This window comes from Pristis pectinata, chromosome 29 (assembly GCF_009764475.1).
Source record: "Pristis pectinata isolate sPriPec2 chromosome 29, sPriPec2.1.pri, whole genome shotgun sequence".
Taxonomy (NCBI): Eukaryota; Metazoa; Chordata; class Chondrichthyes; order Rhinopristiformes; family Pristidae; genus Pristis; species Pristis pectinata.
The window spans coordinates 9,788,102-9,803,522 of NC_067433.1; the positions used below are offsets into that span (position 1 = coordinate 9,788,102).

The window sequence follows — 15,421 nt, forward strand, 5'->3', positions numbered from 1 at the left end:
TTCAGGGCAGCAGATTTAGGACGGAGATAAGGAGGAACTGCTTTTCGCAGAGAGTAGTGAATCTGTGGAATTCTCTGCCCAGGGAAGCAGTAGATGCAACCTCACTAAATACATTTAAGACACATTTAGATAGCTTTTTGCATTGTAGGGGAAAAAGGCAGGTAGGTGGAGCTGAGTCCACGGCCAGATCAGCCATGATCTTATTGAATGGCGGAGCAGGCTCGACAGGACAGATGGCCTCCTCCTGCTCCTATTTCTTATGTTCTTAGAAGGAGGTGGCACACTGGATGGTCCCTGGTTTCACTGTAAGGGCAGTGAGCCATGCACAACTGCCTTCTCCTAACCTTGTACTCACTCTGAAAATGCTCAGTGCTTGCGTCGAAGGTTCCGGTTTGACCAGTAGCTAGGAAAGAGATACAGGGTTTGGGCAGGGAAGCATTAGAGTGACAGAGACATACAGCACAGAGTCTGTGCCGACCATCAACCATGTACTTACACTAATTCGATTTTTTATTCACCCCACATTCCCATCAAATCTCCCAGATTCTACCACTCACCGACACCCGAAGAACAACTTTCAGTGGCCATTTAACTTACCAACCAGGAGATACAAAAGCCTGAAAGCATGTACCACCAGGCTCAAGCTTCTATGCCCCTGTTATAAGACTATTAAATGGTTTGCTAGTACGAGGGAATTATTGTCTGCCTGCACTGCACTTTCCCTGTAGCTGTGACACTTTATTCTGCATTCTGTTATTGTTTTACCTTGTACTACCTCAATGCACTGTGTAATGAATTGATCTGAATGAATGGTATGCAAGACAAGTTTTTCAATGTACCTTAGTACAATTGACAATAATAAACCAATTCCAACCCACACATCTTTGGGATGTGGGAGGAAACCGGAGCACCCGGGGAAACCCACCAAGGTAGAAGGTTCGAACTCCACACAGTCAACACCCAAGGTCAGGATTGAACCTGGGTCCCTGGTGCTGAGGCAGGGGCTCTACCAGCTGTTTCTCACTGAGTGGCAGAGCTTGCTCAAGGGGTCTGGTGGACTCCTCCTTCACCATTTCCTCTGGGGCTCTTTGAGTTGTTTACACTAGATTCGTTACAGGCCTACAATAAATACAGGGGATGCTCAGAAGATCAGGCAGGTACATGGATAGGAAAAGGTTTAGAGGGATATTGGCCAAATGCAGGCAAATTGGTCAGCATGGACAAGTTGGGCCGAAGGGCCTACTTCTGTGCTATCTGACTCTGTTTCTCTTTGCACAGAAACATAGAGTCAACATTTTAAGTTGACGATGAAAAGTCTGATAAAGGGTTATTGACCTGAAACGTTAACTGCTTCTTTTCACAGATGCTGCCTGACCTGCTGAGTATTTCCAGCATTTTCTGTTTGTTTCCAGTTTCCAGCATCTGCAGTTCTTTGCATTTGGGTTCCAGACATACAGCAGTGCAGAGAGCAGATTTTCAATAATGAGTTATCGTGGCCTTCCCTGAGGCAGCTCTGATTTAAACTCCTGATTCTCCACAAAAAGGAAGCAAAAATAGCTGCTGCAACTCAGAATCAACTCTCCAGTGACCTCCAGCAGACAAGAGTAGTGGATTTGATTGGAACTGTGACTCAGTGGGTAGCTCTCTCAACGTGAGTTCAAGTCTCACTCTGGAGACTTGGTCACAGAGATCTTGGCAGATGCTTCATTGCAATACCGAGGCAGTTCCGCACTGCCAGGGGTGCTGTCTTTCAGCGGAGGCTTTATTCTGAGGATGCAGCTGGTCCCTCAGGTACATGGAACAAAGAACACCACAACACAGTACAGGCCCTTCAGCCCACAATGTTGTGCCGACATTTTATCCTGCTCTAACATCTATCTAACCCTTCCCTCCCACATAGCCCTCCATTTTTCTATCACTCATGTGGCTATCTAAGAGTCTCTTAAATGTCCCGAATGTATCTGCCCCCACAACCTCTGCCAGCAGTGCGTTCCACGCACCCACCACTCTGTGTAAAAAAAAAACTTACTCCTGACATCCCCCCTATACCTTCCTCCAATCACCTTAAAATCATACCCCTTCGCGTTAACCATTTTCGCCCTGGGAAAAAGTCTCTGACTGTCCACTCAATCAATGCCGATCATCATCTTGTACACCTCCATTAAGTCACTTCCATCCTCCTCCTCTCCAAAGAGAAAAGCCCTAGCTCGCTCAACCTATCCTCATAAGACATGTTCTCTAATCCAGGCAGCATCCTGGTAAATCTCCTCTGCACCCTCTCTAAAGCTTCCACATCCTTCCTCAATGAGGCGACCAGAACTGAACACAATACTCCTGGTGTGGTCTAACCAGAGTTCTATAAAGCGGCAACATTACCTCACGACTCTTGAACTCAATACCCTGACTAATAAAGGCCAACAAACCATACGCCTTCTTAACAACCCTGTTGACCCACGGGGCAACCATGAGGGATCTATGGACGTGGACCCCAAGATCCCTCTGTTCCTCCACACTGCTAAGGTAGTGGTAATTACAGAAGGATTTTGAGGAAGAGCAAGGATTTTGAGGAAATCTTGAGGGCAAAGTAGATCCTTCAGCTAATATTATAAAAAGGAAACAGATTATCTTCTTCTTGTCACATATTTGCAAATATATGCAAGCTAGTTGTTGCCTTGTTTACATTGTCACAGGGGCTACACCTCGACTTCATTTCACCAGAAACAATTCATGAACCTCATAAATGGATGTAAAAGATGCTATAGCAATGCATGTCTTTCTTTTAAGTTCTTAACGCTATCGAACAGCATAGAAGCAGGTCCTCCAGTCCACCTTCAGGCACCCATTTTTACACCAATCTCATTTTATTCTCACCCCATTCCCATCACTCTCCTCAGGATTCTACCCCTCACCTACACTCTCGGAGCAATTTACAGTGGCCAATGAACCTCCCAACCCGCACATCTTCGAGAAGTGGGATAAAACCGGAGCACCGAGAGGAAGTCCAGGCGGGTCACAGGGAGAACATGCAAAGTCCACACAGACAGCTGCCAACGTCAGGACTGAACCTGGGTCTCGGGAACCGTGAGGCAGCAGCCCTGCTAACTGTGCCACCCCTTGAGATCAGCCACGTCTATGCTCCTGGGGTCCTCTGTACTAAGTATGACTGACCTACCTCCTGAGCATGAAGCTTTTCCTGAGCATTTCCAAAGCAAATAGTTCCCTACAAGTAGACCGAGTGTGTATCCTGAAAAATCTCACACATCCTGATTATTCCAATTAAACTCCCAGCTGAGGAACGTAAGGTGGTGACCGTGCCTTTATTATCCTCAAGACAAATCATCTTTTTGTTGGAATAATACCAGGGAAACACACACAGCACATACTTTCTTTCCATAAAAATGTATGCAATGTTTATTCAGTATTCTGTCGACACAACCAACAAAATAGCGACACAGGAAACTGGAAGAGCCACGGACATTCAGCCAACCTGGATATACAGAGGGCGCCCACGGCTGAGATCAATTTACATTGCTCATCCACTCGATCTTTGCGGCGCTCACTGCCTGTGTCATGGTGACAATTTGAACCACAGAACTTTCTGGAACTTTGACCTTCTGTACATGTTTTTTGTTCGTTTTGGATTCAATTAACATCAATGTTCCAGCTGACTAAACCGTTAATTAGTGTGTCTTCTGTTTTTGCCAAATTGAATCAACTTTTTGGTGGGTTTTGTATTGGTCAAGGTTGGAATGTGAAGTCCCCTCTACACTGCCCCAGCAAATACTCCCGAGGCAGGGACAATACAGATTAGAAACAAAGTGAAGTCCTATCAAATATGCCAAGACATGGTCAAGCCAGGTTAGATATGGAAGTGGGCTTCATCTGTACTGTCACATTGAACACACCACCACAAGGGACAAGACAGCTTTGATGCAGAGGAAGGCTTCCTCTATACTGCCCCACCAACAGTCCAACACATTAGGTAATGAGTAAAGCCCTCTCTCCAGATATAGAGTAAAACCCTCTCTGCGCTGTCCCAAGCACTCCCATAAAGGCAAAAATGCAGGTTCGATACACTGGAAGTCTCCTCTACACTATTCCATTGCTCACTCCAAGGAGAGGGACGGCACAGATTACATCCACTTTCAGACCCGGTAGAGATATCTCGATGTGGAGTATCTTCCCAGATGGAGTTCACTGGCAATGTAATTTTTTCCACCAGGACTCTGCCTTCAGGACGACATGTAGCTCCCAGCGACAGGCATTAACCTGTTTCTCTGAGGGAGTTGCCCGTCTTTTACTGGACCTTTACAGCATCTGGGACATGGTCACTTCCAGACAGAGTACTGGCCTGCTGGTGGAGGAGGATGCTCTGGCTGTCAGGGAGGCCAGAAGTGGGGTCAGATCAGATAGTGGAGTGCATCACATACTACCGAGGCTTGTGGCAAAAGCCTCTGGTGGCTCCTTCACAGTGGGTGTCGAGGGGGCTCAATAGTGAGGCAACCTCAACAAGGCTGACCTCCGCTCAGCCAGGATTACTCAAACGACCCAGGCGCTGAAACCCAGTCGACAGCCGGTCCCACATAACTGGGGCCGTCTCTCAGAAATGGTCTCCATGCAGTTTGGACCCACACAGGGGGTTTTCCAGCACACTCTCCACTTCCCCACCCTCATCTGCCATCCAGACACACCGTGGAGTTTCGATCTTGCAGCAACGGGAGGTCCCGGTGGAAGACTCTCTCCGTGGGAGTCATCCCCTTTTTTACTAAGGTCCTGGAGTGAAGGGTACTGCACAGCACAGTCCTATCACATCCCTCCCCACCACCCAAATTATCTACAGGAGGCGCTGCCTCAAAAAGGCAACATCCATCATCAAAGATCCCCACCATCCGGGCCATGCCATCTTCTCGCATCTCCCATCGGGCAGGAGATACAGAAGCCTGAAGTCTCACACCACCAAGTTCAGGAACAGCTACTTCCCTTTGACCATTCAGTTCTTGAACCAACCTGCATGACCCTAATCACTACCTCAGTACAGCAACACTATGACCACTTTGAGCTAAAATGAAATTCTTTTCTGTTCTGTGTTCTTTTTCGTAAAAATTGTGTATAATTTATGTTTAATTGGTTTTTTTCTTGTGAATGCTGCTTATCTGATGCTATGTGCCTGTGATGTTGCTGCAAGTAAGTTTATCATTGTACCTGTGCACACATGGACTTGTGCAGATGACAATAAACTCAACTTTGACTTTTAAGCACATTCACAGACTCCCAGGCCACCTGTCGTTTCTATCACCTAGACAAGTCCAGGTCCATGGTTATGCGGAACACAAATGTTGCAGCTTCTCTTTACATACCTGAAGGGACTACTCCTAAAGTTCTTATTGCACTTCAGTTGCATGTTCCTGATCTTTGGGCACCCAGTGTGGAGGGGGGATGAATCAGTCTGGAGACCTCTTTTTGGTCTGCTCCTTGGCCCGGCCAAGGTGGCCATTCACAGTCTAGGCAAGGGGCCTGACTGAGCCAACTGTCTGCCCCTTTTCCCAGGGTTACAGCTGTGCCAGGATGCCCCTGGAGAGGGGCACCCAATGTCCTTTGCCTCTCTGGAGGCCTTCCAGGACCTGTGGGCACTGCAGGGCTGAAGTGCATCCTGAATGCTGAGCACAATATCTTAATGTGGTTTTTTTTCACTTTTGATATTTTAATAAAGTCCAAGACCGCATGAAACTGCAGAGAATTGTCGACACAGCTCAGAACATCACGAAAACTAGCCTCCCCACCATGGACTCTGTCAGCACTTCTCGCTGCCTCAGTAAAGCAGCCAATATAAATCAAGGACACCTCCCACCCCGGACATTCTCTCTTCTCCCCCCTCCCATTTGGCAGAAGATACAAAAGCCTGAAAGCACATACCACCAGGCTCAAGGACAGCTTCTTTCCCGCTGTTATAACACTATTGAATGGTCCCCTAGTAAAATAAGATGGACTCTTGATCTCACAATCTACCTCATCATGGCCTTGCACCTTATTGTCTACCTGCACTGCACTTTCTCTGTAACTGTAACACTTCATTCTGCATTCTGTTATTGCTTTTCCCTTGTACTACCTCAATGCACTGTTGTAATGAAATAATCTGTATGGACGGCATGAAAAACTAAGTTTTTCCCTGTACCTCGGTACATGTGACAATAAGAAGCCAATTTACCAAGTTATAAAAAAAAGAAAACAAACAAAAAGCACACAAAATAGGGACCTGCGGATTAAAGCTAAAAAGTGTAAGATACAGAATAAAGCTCCCACTCTGACTGTCCCACCAAACACAACCAGTGCTGGTACAGCAAGGGCCAGATGCGTACAGCCTGCCTGGGTATCCCTGGAGAGAGGCACACGGTGTCTGCTAGCTGCTGAGAGGACCAGTAGGCACTGCAGGGGCGGGGGTGCATCCTGGACAAGGTCGATAGTGTTTTAATCTGAAAATGTAGTAAATATTTTAAATGTGTAAATAAAACTTTTACTTTAAAAAAAGGGCTCTCTGCAGTTTAGAGCTCCCTCTACATTGTTCCAATGGTCCCATCAAACAGTCCCAGGCAGAGATGGCATGAGCTAGGTGCAATGCAAATCTCCCTCCACAGTGTCCCATCAAATATTTCCAGGGCAGCAACAGCATAGGATGATGCAGAGTTAACCCCCCTCTACCTTGCCCCGTCAAAGACACCCAGGGCAGGAAAAGTACAGATTGATGCAGAGTAAATGTCCCTCTACACTGTACAGTTAAATACTCCCAAGGCAGCAAGGGATGAATTAGATGAAGAGCAAATCTCCCTGTACATGTCCCGACCGAGAGGCACAGGGCAGGGAAGGCACAGGTTAGACACAGAGTTAATCTTCCTCTGCATCGTCCTGTCAAACACTCCCAGGGAAGTGACACCATGGATTAGATAGAGCAGCTCCAACTGAATCCATTACCCTCACATGTGCTCAAAGTGTATGAAATGGAGACTTGGGCTGAGGCTTCTGAACTCATTTCACATGGAATTCTTGGAAAAAAATCAGACAGCAGAGACTCAGTTACAAAAAAGAAAATTATAATGGACATCTTTAGTGTTTCTAATTCAGACCAGGATATTTGGCAATGTTAAAGCTATCTTTATATTTGCCCTGGCACTGATTTTAGTTAATTCTGAAACTGTTTTTTCTTCTGGGAGTAATTTGAATGTCAAGGAGGATATAATAGCACCCCAATGATGTCAAATGCTGACATTCACTTTTTTCCCTGTTTCTCACTTGCAAATAAAAGCAAAAATTTGCCTTTGTTTTAGTGTCAATCACTTTTTGGCGTGGACACCTTCCCCAGCTTGCGATCTGCCCAGAGATGTGTCCCAGGAATATACAGTGAGAGAAGGTAATCGGACTGGGTCCCATGCCTGTGAATCCACCCCATACTGAACTCCTCATTCCACTCACGCAGCTGGAGGCAATTGCCAAATGGAGGCCAGGCTTTTATCCCGCAGGACGACAAAAATGTCGGACACGTGAATCTGCTAAGTAATAGTTCTATGCTAATGGGGCCCTATTTGGTTTGCAGTACAGTGATACGCTGGATCAATCTATTGCTGCAATTTTTTGGGATGGGCAGGATAATTAAAGAAATCCAAGCTCAGATAATGCACAGAATACAGTGTTGCAATGGAAGATCCACGATTATGTCACTGGACGGCATGGTGGCCAAGCTAGAAGAGAAGCTGCCTCATGGCTCCAGAGACCAGAGTTCAATCCTGCCCTCCGCTGCTCTCTGTCTGGAGATTGCATGTTCTCCCTGTGACTTTCCTACTGGTGCTCCAGCCTCCTCCCACATCAGAAGGGTCCTGACCCGAAACGTTGACCGCCTGCTTTTCTCCACGGATGCTGCCTGGCCTGCTGAGTTCCTCCAGCATCATAGTGTTTTTCCTCCCACATCCCAGGTTGGTAGGTTATTTGACTGCTCTAAATTGTCCATAGTGTGCAGATGATTGATAGAATCTGCAGGGAGTTAATGGGAACGTGGGGAAAGCAAAATGGATTAGGGTGGGATTTGAACAAAAATGTTCAGCTTGGACTCATTGGGCCAAAGGCTCTGTGGTTCTGCTGCATCTTTCTATAGATGGTAGTTCCAGCTCACAGAGACAAACGTCTGCTCCTGCTCACAAGTTGCCATGCATGAAAAGTTGCCTGTACTGGCGAGTTAATGTCAGCCTGACAGCAGTAAGAGGTGGAACAGGGTTGTAGTCGTCCTGGCAACAGTGACATTAAACTGCTGGGACGGGGAGGGAAATCTCCCGGGAATTCCTACTGGGACAGAGATCATGGGAGATTGCGGTTTGAAGCCACTGTTAAAAGCTAAGGAAGCCCTAATCACAGAGTTCTCAAAACCTCTTTTAAAAAAAATGTATTGGCCTCACCAATTCCTGGGAATCCCAGACCTCTGACCGATCAAAGCAGAGAAGGAACATTCAGGATGGTATTGCAAAGCTCAAGCACCTTTGATGGAAGCATACGGGAGCCCAAGGTAAACAGGAACTCCCAAACTACACACACTCACCCATCCACCACGTATCCGAAGCAGAGAATGGGGATCCCACACTGGCCTCACAAATCTCCTCAGGACACACAGAACTGGACTGAGTCCAAGTCATCCTCAACCCCAAGGAGCTGTCTAAGAATAATCCTGGGGTGAAATACCAGACTGCCCAATCCAGCCCCCAAAAAGCAACCGAGCGGACAGAGGAGAGAGCTGTGGTCCACTGCACGGCAGTCACCTCCTGACTCTGAAATGGATAATTCACTCAGTGCACAATCAAAATCAGATATCCTGTGGAGAGTTTAAAGGCAGAAGTGAGCTGGGAAATGGAAAACCTCACAGAAGGAATTCCACAGCCAAGGCAGTTTAGCAACACCATGACCACTTTGCACTAAAATGGACTTTTTTTTTGTTCTGATTGTTCTTTCTTGTAAAAATTGTCTATAATTTATGTTTAATTTACGATTTTCTTATGAATGCTGCTTATATGATGCCTTGTGCCTGTGATGCTGCTGCAAGTAAATTTTTCATTGCACCTGTGCAGACATGTACATGCCGATGACGATAAACTCGATTTTGATCTCAGAGCATCCCTGTGCTTTTCAGCCAATGAAGTACTTTTGAACCTTGGCACTGCTGTGATGTAGGAAGTACAACAACCAGTGGACAGCAAGCTCCCGCAAACAACAACCTGATAATTATTGAACCTGCAGCGCACACACACACAAAAAAAAAAGAGGCCATACAGTCCATTGTGCCAGGGCTGGAGTTTTGTCAGACCAACCCAACAGGTTGAATATACACAGGGAACGCTGGAAATACTCAGCAGGTCAGGCAGCTTCCGAGGGGACAGAAACAGGGTTAATGTTTCACCTCAAGGACTCTCCGTCAGAACTGGAAAAGTGAAAAGACAAATGTGTTTTACGTAGTCGGGGGGGGGGGGGGGTGGCAAGAACAATCTGTGATAGGATGCAGAACAAAGCGGTTAAGTTAACATTTACTTTTTTAAAAAAGGCAGTTGAAACAAAATGATAGAGACAAATTAAAGCAAAGATACAGCCACATCTTCCAAAATAAAAGCAGGGGTTTATCTGAACTCATCCCCAACCTTTGTTTTAATTCATCCCTGTATCATTTTGTTCCAACTCAGGTTTTTTCAAACTATTAACTTGACAACTTCAGTCTGCATCCTATCACAGATATTCCCCATGCTCTCACCTCTCCTCCCCCTGCAACTCAAAACACATTTGTTTCCTCACTTTTCCAGTTCTGATGAAAGGTCCTTAAACTAAAACATTGACTCTGTTTCTTTCCTCACAGATGCTAACTGACCAGCTGAGAGCTTCCAGCATCCTCTGATTTTGTTTCCGAATTCCAGCATCTCCAGGTTTTTGCTCCAACCCCCCAGGTTGGACAAAGCAGTGTGGGCAGGTGACCGGAGCCAGGAGTGTCTGACATCAGGCTTGCCCTGCTCCAGTTCACACATTTGTTGGAGTGTACACCAAGTCCTCGTCATCTGCTGACCTCCTACCCATGGATCTGCATAGTACTGAGGTCGGGCGTGGAGTATTTGGAGTATGGGCCAGGTGTACAGCCAGAGCCTGGATCTGGGTCCGCATTACGAACACCAGGCATCAGGAACACCATTCTCCCACCTCCTCCCCTTAACCAATAAAGAACCTATCTCTGCCCAATGACTTGGCCTCCACAGCCCTCTGTGGCAATGAATTCTATAGATTCATCACCCTCTGGTTGAAGAAATTCCTCCTCATCTCAGTTCTAAAGGGACTTCCCTTTATTCTGAGGCTGTGCCCTCAGATCCTATGCTCTCCTACTAATGGAAACACCCTCTCCACATCCACTCTATCCAGTCCTGACAGATTCAGAAAAACAGGCAAGCAGTTTTCAACGGAGTGAACAGTGCTAAAATGGCAATGCTTAAAAAAAGCACCGGTCTTTGTGAAATAGAAACTGTTGCAAAATACAACCATTGCCACAGCTTCCTTCGGCTCTCTTGGAAGCAACAACTCGTCTGAGGGTTTGGGATACAGTAGTTCTTTACTGGCAGCTCAAATACCAAATGTTAGCCGGCCATTTGACTCTGATGAGAATTACAGCCAGGTTGATCCAGTCCTCAGTCACATGGACTGACCGGAAGGAGTTATCGGAACTGGTAAAGAACTGGCAGAGAATTATGGAATGAATTGGCACTGCAGCCCGTTTGGCCCAACATGGCTACGTTGCCTTTTGGTTGAGCTTTCTAAACAGTTTCATTCCTTCGCTTGTCCCCCATGACTCCGTAACATTTCTCCTGCAGTTCTCCACTGAGTGTCACAATTGAATGTGCTTTCATTGCATTGGCAGAGCATTCCATATTATAACCTTCTACCACCTCATTGACCAATCACCTTAAACCTCTGATCTCTAATCTCCAAGCCATTTGATGCTGACTCAGACTTTTTTTAATTTAAGAAGCACCATAGTTCACTGGCCTGCCTTGGTTTTGGTGTTCCTATGTTAAACACAAGCAAGAACCCTGGTTAATTTATTCCCCCACGCTAGACCCTTGTCTGACTCAGAGCAACAAGGCAGTGAGTGGCTCTGAGTGGCTCTGCCTGAAAGCAGTCGGGACATATAGCATGGAGGTCGGGCACACTGGAACATACGATTAGGGACCATCAACACCAGTTCATGAGGTGACCACTTCAGAAGTCCGAATCGTGGGATTTACAACCACAAGCCACATCCTTGTACCATTATATTGTGCCAGCAACATCGTTAAAAGGAAAATAAGACCTTAACATCATTGATGACAGGGTGCTGCAAAGCACCACAGCTAAATATGGACTCTTTGAATTGGAATCCTGCTTTAATGTGTCAGCCAATGTGTGCATAGCAACCACCCACAAATGCCAACCTGACAATGAACGGTACCTGTTTCAGCAGTTTTGACAGAAGATTAAAGATTATCCAGATCACCAGCAAGAACTCGTCTGACTGTCAAAATAGTTCCATGGGATCGTTCAATGTGGTTAATTCTTAAATGCCTCCCAAGTTCAGGGGCAATTAGGGATGGTCAATAAATGCTGACATTGCCTTGTCCTCTGAGGTAATAAATAAACCCCAAGAAAGAAGACCCGGCCTTAGCTTAGTATTTCATCTGAAAGATGGCAAACACTTCCTCAATGTTGGTACTCAGCCAAGATTTCTGCCCTCAACTCTGAAGTGAGATCTGAACCCACAAACTTCCATCTCAGAAACAAGAACACAACACACTGAAGTGGAGATAACAGCAACACCACACCGTGGCTCTCAGTTAGTATGCTGGACGATGGCAAGTTACAATAACATTGCTAACTTTTCCTTCCTTTTCTCTTGCTTTGGCTGCCAGATTTCCTTCTCTTCATCTCTCAGTCTCTCTCCATCTTGTCTGTGAATCCCACCCTTATAAGTGTTTATGAAGCCTTGTAAGTTGAATAGATGACTTCCATTGCCCCACTGAATTTTGGGAAAGCCCAACCTCCATTGTCGGAGGGGACTGGGGTCATGAGTTTGTAATCTGTGTGAGATTCCCACAGAATGGGGGAATGTTGTTGAATCCTGGCTTGACATGGGTCTCACTTCTCCCAGCATTGTACTGTCAATCTCCTAAGTCCTCTAGTCAGAGAAGCTCCTGATTGCCAATGCATCAGTAACTTGCAGTGCTTTAATTTCCCCCTGGAGTGGTTACATATTTGAATGTAAAACATGAACATTCTTGCTTTCACAAAATATTTCTGAGAGGAAAATTATTGGCTTTACAATAAAGAATGTTCCTGGAACTAGTGAAACTTGCAGTTGTGTATTTCACTAACAGCAAGGGTCAACATGAACCTTTTCTTGGATGTTTTACTGTGAGACCTTTTTTTTATAATTTTTCGTTCACAATACGTGGATGTTGCTGGCAACGGCAAGATTTATTGCCCATCCCCAATTGCCCCTGAACTGTGGAGATAAATACAAGTCAACCACAGTGATGGGTCCGGAATCTCATGTACACCAGGCTGAGTGAGGAGAGCAAATTTCTCTTCCCTCAACTGAATGAACTTTTACAATCCAGTCGTTCGGTGCCGATAGTTACTGAATAGCTGTTTTCTTTTAAATTGCGGATTTATTTAACTACTTGAATTTAAATTCCCCAGCTGTCCACGTCCCTTAAAAAGTGGTTCAGAACTCTGCTATGGTATTCTTTGGGGGGAGGGGGAGGGGGGGGGAGAGAGGGAGGGGGGGGAGAGAGGGAGGGAGGGGGAGAGAGGGAGGGAGGGGGAGAGGGGGGGAGAGGGGGAGAGGGAGGGAGAGAGGGAGAGGGAGAGAGAGAGAAGGAAGGAGGGAGGGAGAGGGAGGGGGAGGGGGAGAGGGAGGGGGGGAGAGGGAGAGGGAGGGAGGGAGGGAGGGGGAGAGGGAGGGAGGGAGGGAGGGGGAGAGAGAGGGAGAGGGAGGGAGGGAGAGGGAGAGAGAGAGAGAGAGGGAGAGGGAGGGAGAGGGAGGGGGAGGGAGGGGGAGGGAGGGGGAGGGAGGGGGAGGGAGGGGGAGGGAGGGGGAGGGAGGGGGAGGGAGGGGGAGGGAGGGGGAGGGAGGGGGAGGGAGGGGGAGGGAGGGGGAGGGGGAGGGGGAGGGGGAGGGAGGGGGAGGGAGGGGGAGAGGGAGGGGGAGAGGGAGGGGCGAGAGGGAGGGCGAAGGCAAGGGTGAGGACAGGAGAAAGCAAGGGGGAGAGAGTGTGAGCAGAGAGGAGGGAGGGAGTGAGAGAAGAGATGGTGAAAGTGAAGGAGGGAATGAAAAAGGTGAGGGAGAGAGTGAGCGAAATAGAGACCAAGAGAGAGGAGGGAACGAAACATCGGCAAGGCCCCACTGATATTATCTTTAACCATCCCCCCGTTATCCCAGCTGCCACCATTCCCTGAGGAAACGCTCGGAGTAAAGTCTGCGGTTTGCACTCAGCCACTGCGGGCAGCTCCTTCCCTGCAGACACCATTGTGAGTTTACGGCCATTCAGCCCAGCAGGTCCCTGCTGTCGGCTGTGCTGCACAAGAGCCTCCCCCCTCATCAATTCGTGATAACACCTTCTTGCATTCCCTTCTCCCTCACGCACCAACGCAGCTTCCCTTTCTGTGCATCCTAAGCTGCTCTTCACAGTAGTGAACTCCAGATTCCTGCCTGCCTGAGTGAAGGATTTTGCTCTGATTGCCTCACTGGATTTATTACCGACGACATGTAGTAAAACTCCAATAATCCAGCATCCAATTGTTCAGAAGCACCGACGGTTCAGCACTTGGCTTACTCATTATCTGGAACGTAAACCAAGAATCCAGAGGTCAAGTGGTGGGTGCAGTCTAAACTGGGATTGGGATCCAGAACAACAGGGGGTGTGTGGTAACAGGAAGGTCACCTTCTGAGTGCCAGTGTCTCCCTGCCAACAGAGAGACCTTGGCAATCACTCTAAACCTCATGTTCTTCAGGGTCAGTGAAGAAACCTGTAAAGCACTGTTTGAAATGTGATACCGCTAATCATTACTGCACAAGCTGTTAACTCAGGAAAAGTGACAAAGACTCACAGCAGCAAAAGAGGCCTTTCAGCCCATTGTGTCCATGCCTGCTAAAAATGCTATCGAGATTAATCACTGCTTTCCAGCTCTTTGTTGGTGGTTCTGTAAGTTATGGTTTATAATGATACTCCAATAGTCCATTATCTGACTATTCACAGTAGAACCCCAGGTCATGTAGCGGTTAGCCTAACGCTTTACAGCGCCAGAGACCCGGGTTCAAATCCGGTCACTGTCTGTAAGGAGTTTGTATGTTCTCCCCACGTCTATGTGGGTTTCCTCTGGGTGCTCCGGTTTCCTCCCACATTCCAAAGACGTACAGGTTACGAAGTTGTGGGCATGCTACATTGGCACTGGAAGCATGGCGACACTTGCGGGCTGCCCCCAGAACACTACGCAAAAAGATGTAGTTCACTGTGTGTTTGGATGTACATGTGACTAATATTTGCCACCATCTCTTTCAACTCACTGGGGCTCTGGTTTCCACACTCCCTTTAAACTCAGTAACATCCAACAGTTCAGAAACTTTGCTAGTCTGGAACCATTAAAGTCCTGTGTGTGCTGGATCATTGGATGTTACTGTAGTTTTCCAATGGGTTGTGGGTTTCTGCCTTCAATGTCCTTTAAGCCAGCAAGTTCCAGACCTCCATTGACTCCGTCTACACTTCCCACTGCCTTGGGAAAGCAGCCAATATGATCAAGGACCCCTCCCACCCCAGTCATTCTCTCTTCTCCCCTCTCACATTGGGCAGGAGATACAAAAGTTTGAAAGCATAAACCACCAGGCTCAAGGACAGCTTCTACCCCGCTGTTATCAGAGTCTTGAACAGAACTCTCATACATTAAAGATGAACTCTTAATCTTCCAGTCTACCTCATCGCAGCCCTTGCACTTTGTCTACCTGCACTGCACTTTCTCTGCAGCTGCAACATTATATTCTGCAATCTATTTTCTACTTACTACCTCAATGTCCTTATGTATGGCATGGTCTGCCTGGATGACACACTAACAAAGTTTTTCCACTGTGTCTTGGTACATGTGACAATGAACCAATACCATACCAGGTTGACAAGATTTCTCCTATAAACCCTCCCAATCCTACAAGATTTCTTTATTCGTCGCATGTACATCGAAACACACAGTGAAACGTATCTTTTGCATAGGGTGTTCTGGGTGCAGCCTGCAAGTGTTGCCACACTTCCGGTGCCAACATAGCATGCCCACAACTTCCTAACCCATACGTCTTTGGAATGTGGGAGGAAACCAGAGCACCTGGAGGAAACCC

General features: G+C 47.1%; 1 protein-coding gene across 1 annotated transcript in view; it reads right to left on the reverse strand.

The window, feature by feature from the left end:
- Nucleotides 1-15,421, reverse strand: part of LOC127584198 (transcription factor COE2-like) — a 246,838-nt gene that overhangs the window by 217,941 nt on the left and 13,476 nt on the right. The gene's annotated exons all lie outside the window — the stretch shown is intronic.